Source organism: Onychostoma macrolepis, chromosome 24, assembly GCF_012432095.1.
Source record: "Onychostoma macrolepis isolate SWU-2019 chromosome 24, ASM1243209v1, whole genome shotgun sequence".
In the NCBI taxonomy this organism is placed as follows: domain Eukaryota; kingdom Metazoa; phylum Chordata; class Actinopteri; order Cypriniformes; family Cyprinidae; genus Onychostoma; species Onychostoma macrolepis.
Genome location: NC_081178.1, coordinates 16,187,004 through 16,193,757, shown reverse-complemented (window position 1 = coordinate 16,193,757; position 6,754 = coordinate 16,187,004).

Here is a 6,754-nt window from a genome sequence, read left to right as displayed (position 1 = left end):
TTGAACCGCTCTACTAGGCCATCCGTCTGGGGGTGGTACACAGTCGTCCTCACTTGCTTCACCCGGAGCAGGCGGCAGAGGTCAGCCATTAGCCGGGACATAAACGGTGTTCCCTGGTCGGTCAGGATCTCCGAAGGGATGCCCACCCGGCTGAATAACAAGAAAAGTTCTTGTGCGATGGTCTTGGCGTTGGCCTTCCTGAGGGGGATGGCTTCGGGATACCGGGTGGCATAATCCACGATGACTAGGATGTGTTCATGTCCCCGGGCCGACTTTGGCAACGGCCCTACCAGGTCCATCCCGATGCGCTCGAAGGGCACCTCTATGATGGGCAGTGGGACGAGCGGCGAGGGGGGAGGGTGGTACGGCGATGTCTTCTGGCACTCGGGGCAGGCTTGGCAGTACCGTCGGACCTCGGCCTCCAGGCCGGGCCAGTGAAACCGGTCCCGGATTCTTTGGATAGTATTGCCTGCCCCGAGGTGTCCGGCTAGCAGGTGGGCGTGAGCCAAGTGCAGGACCGCTTCTGTCTTCGACCTGGGGACCACCAGCAACTTTTTTGTCTCCCCCCTTCGCTCGGCGATACAGTAGAGCAGGCCGTTCTCCACAACGAAGTGGGGGAGAGGATGGGGCTTGGGCTGGGTGTCCTTCCCTTCCAGGACACGCACTTGGGTCCAACAATGTTTCAGCCTCTCATCCTCTCGCTGGGCCCGGCCAAATGAGCCCCCTCCCGTGACCTGCTGGAACACATCATAAAAGAGATTAGTATTAGGGGAGGGGGACTCACCATCGCGTCCACTGTCCGAGGCCAGGAGAACGGGACGACCGCTGGGCTTCTTGGCAGCGCGTCGTCTACGGCGGCCCCCGTGGGGATAGGCAGGCTGTGTGGTGGCGCGGAGCAGGGCCTCGAACCCCGGCCAGTCTCGTCCCAGCAGGACCGCCACGGGCAGGTCCTTCACCAGTCCCACATCCACTGGCCATGAACCTGGGGTCGCGGCGATGGTGAGGCGGCGCACGGGGACCTCCCGTGTATCCCCGTGGACACAGGTAATGGGTACTGTAGCCTTGGTCTCGTGCGGCGGGGGCAGTATTCCTGTCTGGACGAGGCTGACGGCACTTCCGGAGTCTAGAACCGCCCTGTAATGCCGGTTACCCATCCTAACCGTGGCCGTTGGAGCCCCTTTCGGTAGTTCCTGATGGACGACACAGCCTGCCCACCAGGTCCGGGTTTTGGGGGACGAGGAAGCCGTTGGCATGGGCTCATCTTGAGGCTCGGGGGCCGCCGTCCGGTCTACCGGTCGCGAGATGCCCTCCGGCGTGCGTTGCTCTGAGACCACCCTCCGGGGAAATGGTGGTACTCGCTCCCCGGCCTCGCGACGATGGGCCGCCTCAGCCAGCTCGATCGCCTCTACCAACTCGGATGTGGTGGTTGGGCTCCTCATGCCTACGGCGGGGCGAACGCTGCGGGGCAGGGCTCGGAGGAGGCGATCAACGACCACGCGTTCCGTTACCTGGGCGGCGCGGGGGTGCCTACCATCAGCCAATGTTGGGCTAGGCGAGAGAGTTCAGCTACTTGGACCCGCGCGGGCCGCCGGGGTTGGTATGTCCACTCGAAGAATGCCTGGGCCGCACACGTCGGGGAAAGCCCCACGCGGGCGAGAATTTCCTTCTTCACCTCTTCGTAATTTTCCGCCGTTTCCGCTGGCAGGCTGAAGAAGGCGCGTTGGGCTTCGCCCGTGAGGAGGGGGGCCAGCGCTCGGGCCCAATCGTCGGGGTCCCATCGCTCCGTGACGGCCGTAGTTTCAAACATCTGTATGTATGATTCAACGTCATCGTGTGCGGTCATCTTCGGCAAGAGCTGGGCGGCCTGCACGCGCGGGTCGGGTAACGGAACGCGCTGGCGGGCGGCCGTGCGAAGGGCGGCGATTTCTTGATCAGCCTGGCCTTGACGCGTGGCCAGATGTTCGACAATCTGCTGCTGGCGCAGGCTGACGTCGGTCAATTGCCGGAGCAGTTCTTCCATCCTAGGGGAGGAGTACCAACCGTCCTAAAGTGCACAAGAGAGAGAGAAAAAAAAACCGCTGATTAAAAGGTGGAGTTCACTTGCCGGTGAAATCTTCCGTTCATGCCCGCATTCTCCACCACTGTGACGGGGTGGAAGAATCACGCGACAAGGAGAGCTCAAAATAAATACCCCGGAGGGTGGATTTATTCAATTAAAGTGCAGTGCAATAGGTGCAAGGTGGCTGGTGGCTGGTGGCTGAGGTGCGGTGCTCTCCGTGTGTGATTCGTGCCGTGCGGTGACAATTCCGTGGCTCCTTTTGTCAGGGCTGGGTCGGTCGGTCAGTCGCTGGCCTCTGAAACGAGAGAAGAGTGCACACATTAAGCCACAATCAGCGCGAAGTCCGTCTTCTCCCTCTCACCCAGCCGCGTCCGGCTTATATGGTTGGGGACTGATGAGCTTCAGGTGCGACCGGCCCAGCCCTGATGAGGCGGTGCAGGTGTTTCACCTTTGTCCCCAGGGCAACGCTGATGAGAACTCGTCACAATATATACATATATGGTATCAATGGCAACAACATAAACAAACGGTACTGCCAGGCCCAAACTTAACTTTCGTTAGACTTCCACAAAGAATCGATAACAAGAGTCCCTCTAGGTATTTGTTCCAGAGGTCAAGTTGCATCCCACAGCACAACAACCTCAGCCCAACTTCAGTCTACTCATCACCTTTAACTGCGTTAATAGTCTGCGCCATATTATTAGCCACTAGCCAGACCAATAAACAAACACAGACCTGAAGTAAATGTCATGCCAGGCATGCGTGTCAGATGAAGGACTATTTATTGCAGTTTTAATTTCACAGTGTACATTATTTAATTTGTTGGTAACAGGCTTATAGTGAACGATTATCTCTCCCTATGGTAAGTTAACTCTTTTTATGAGTAAAGACAGTGACAATTCTTTTATAGCTATTTCATCAAACAGAAGAAGTCACTTTCTAGAATAAGCATCATAAGTGCTTGTAGGTAGCAAATAAGTATTGCTGTTAACTATCTACGTGGAAAAATAGTTCATACACCCAAAGTGATCTTAAAGCTAGTTATACTAATCGCTAATAATAATAAACTTACCACTAAGAAGTAGCATTTTTGCTGGCAGTATCTTGGTCTGTCCATGTCGGCTGCGACTTGTCAGGCGCACCTCTACGTAACCCTCTTCACAAGTTGTTCGCGGGAGCTTACCAGGTACTCTACTCGTCTGTGTTCTCTTAAAATTATATCGGTGCTGTCCACCTTCACTATGTCCGAGTCAGGGAAATAAAACAAAGCATAGTTAGGAAACGACATGATTTCTGTTGAAATATCGTATCCGTTGCCCGCTCAACCTGTACTTTGACAGTCTGTGATTGGACAATTACCTGCAAAGTCAATTTGAAAAGCTTGTTTCTGATTGGTCAAACTGAATGCACAGCGACGAAAAAAAAAAAAGGCTTGGCTGTGATTGGTCAAACAAAATGCACTGCTACACAAAAAATAAAAAATAAATAAAAAGAAAAGAAGAAGAAGAAAAAGAAGAATTTTCAAGTACTGATGATATAATTATTACTATTATTTCTGTCACCTGACCTTCGGCTGAAATTTGGCACTGAAGTGACGAAGTAATGAAGAAATACAAATCTTACCTGCACTTACAAGATAATGAGATTCCAAAAACTTCACATCATCGCCGCTTTAAGAAGTTGGGTACAAAAAATAAAGAGGTAATGGTGAATTTTATGTGTAATTGCTGTTTTAAGCTAAATGTATTTTTTTTCTCAACAGTTTGAAGACCTGCAGCAAATCTGCAACAAATCCTATATATTATTTCTTGTTTATTGTGCATGCTATTTATGCTACATAAGAATTGTAATATGCTGCATTTTTACTGTCTGTGGCACCCAGGATGTGAAAAATCTTTGTCAATCTATTTATTTGCAGAATTCAGCCGGAAATGTTTACAAAAACTATGTGTCCTTCAATGATTCCGAATTCCCAAGAACAACTGAATACAGGAGAAGGAAAACACTGGTAAAAGTGTTATTCAGTATATTATTTACTATTACATTAATTTATATATATGAAGCGCTCAGATGCAAAAGCGTCTAAGTGCCATTTGAAATGAATAGTTTTTTAAATTGTTTATTAATCATTGTAACACTGAGTATTTCTTTGCCAACTCCAAGCAAGTACAAGCAAAAAAAAATTATAATGATCATTAAGCTGCAAGTTTACTTTACTTAATCTTCTAAGGAGATAACACACATACTAACAACAACTTGTTATCTTTTAGCTCCCGGTTAATTACAATGACAATGAGGGCACCACAGAAAATGACAGTGTCCATTATTCTCAGTGCGCAAGACCAGCAAAGAGATACAAAATGGAAGACCAAGTGCAGGAAATAGTTGAGTGGGTAGGTAAAAATATTGTGTGAACTTAAGTTTATTTGTTCAGTTTTTTTCCTTACACCACAGATTAATATATATATATATATATATATATACACACTGTAAAAAAAAAATGCCGTAAAATTTACGGTAAAAAAACGGCAGCTGTGTTTGCCAGAATTCTACCGTAAAATATACAGTAGCAACGTTTTAGGTTTTACGGTTTTAACTTAAATTTACAGTTAAATACCGTCATTTCAATTAACTGATATAATGTAATATACCAACCTATTGAAGTACTGAAATCTGTTTTGTACCTTTGAAATACACTGATAACCACCAAATGCAGGTAGTGATGAGAGTCACATGATGAACCAAAGCCCATCACAAGCAGCTTTTAAATAATAACATATAGAGAAGGTGCACAGTGTCATTCACACAAGCAATAAACACTATCATGGTGAGACTCATTAAACTGAAATATGCAATAAACATTAATTTAACAACATTAGATGTAACATACAACCCTAATAAACATAACCGATAAGAACAAACTAAGAAGAAACCTAGTTATTTCAAAGAAAAAACATCAAATTCAAACAGAATTTGAAATGCAATGCAGGGAATTCTGGGAACGTCAATTTACGGTTTTTCTCTGTAAATTTTACATTCTTTTTCACTTCCAAAAGCGGTATTTCACCGTCTGAAATGTCTATTACTGTTTTTCACCGTATATATTAGGGGAACTTACCGGTAACCATTTAACAGGTTTTTACCGTAGCTTTTTCACAGTTTTTTACCGTTAAAATCACAGTCATTTTTTTTCAGTGTATATATATATATATGTATGTGTGTGTGTGTGTGTGCTGTCAAACGATTAATAGCGATTAATCACATCCAAATATATTGTGTATATTTATTATGTATATATAAATACACACACATACAGTACGTATTTTGATCATATTTACATGTATTTACATGCATGTATATTAATATAATTTATATTATATACAAATACATTTAATATATAAACGTAACATCTATTTATTAAATATATACATGCATGGATGTGTATTTACAGTATATATACATAACAAATATACACAATACATACACATATACTATGTAAACAAAAACTTTTATTTTGGATGTGATTAATCGCGATTAATCATAAGACATCACTAATATATATATATTTTTATTATTATTATTTATTTATTTATTTATTTTTTTTTCAGAAGTGTACTTTTAAGATGAAAAACTGTCGTCCATGATTTGGACTTAACATTTAGTAATATGTATGTTGTATAGAGTGTTAATGATGTGACCAATAATGATGGAAGAGGGCAGCCTCCCCAGACCAACTCATGCCAGTCTCTCGTGAGTCCTCATCAAGAACCAAACATACTTTCTCAGGTAGATACACTATTTGTTATTATCAACATCAACATTTCACATGTGGTTATATGAATGAATGAATGAGGCATTTATATAGCGCTTTAATGTGTATTGCAATACACCCAAAGCGCTTTACAATCATGTGGGGGGTCTCTCCTCAACCACCACCAGTGTGCAGCATCCACTTGGATGATGCGACGGCAGCCACAGGACAACGGCGCCAGTGCGCTCACCACACACCAGCTACAGGTGGAGAGGAGAGAGAGTCATAGAGCCAATCAAGTGGATGGGGATTATTGGGAAGCCATGATAGACAAGGGCCAGTGGAGGGAATTTGGCCAGGACACCGGGGTTACACCCCTACTCTTTACGATGAGTGTCATGGGATTTTTAATGACCACAGAGTGTCAGGACCTCGGTTTAACGTCTCATCCGAAAGACGGATGAGACGTTATGGATTCTGTCAAATGTTATGTTTCCTGTTACAAATTAAGTTTTGGAATTGTGAAAGGGTTACCTGGGTTATTTTTGTATTTATTTATTTATTTATTAATTTATCTGTATATTTATTGGAAGTTCACTTTACAAATAGTATGTCACAGATATTTAGACCGTTGTAGATGCCCCTATGATTTAGGAAGACTGCCTCAGAATACAGACATAATTGTAATAGCTAAGGGTGAAGTAATTACAAAACTATTGCATGTCATTTAAAAAAGTTAATTTGAAAAGATGTAACACTTCTCTAAATTCATTAAAAGTTGTTGTTTGAAGAACTCCAATTTTCCACTCAGACATACAAATCTATATTCAACAGACAATTCAGGACAGGCAAGATATTGTTTGTGGGGGACACCATGACCATACCAATGATTTGTTTCCTGAGATACCTCACCTGAAAAAGGACCAAACTCAAATCCATCACAG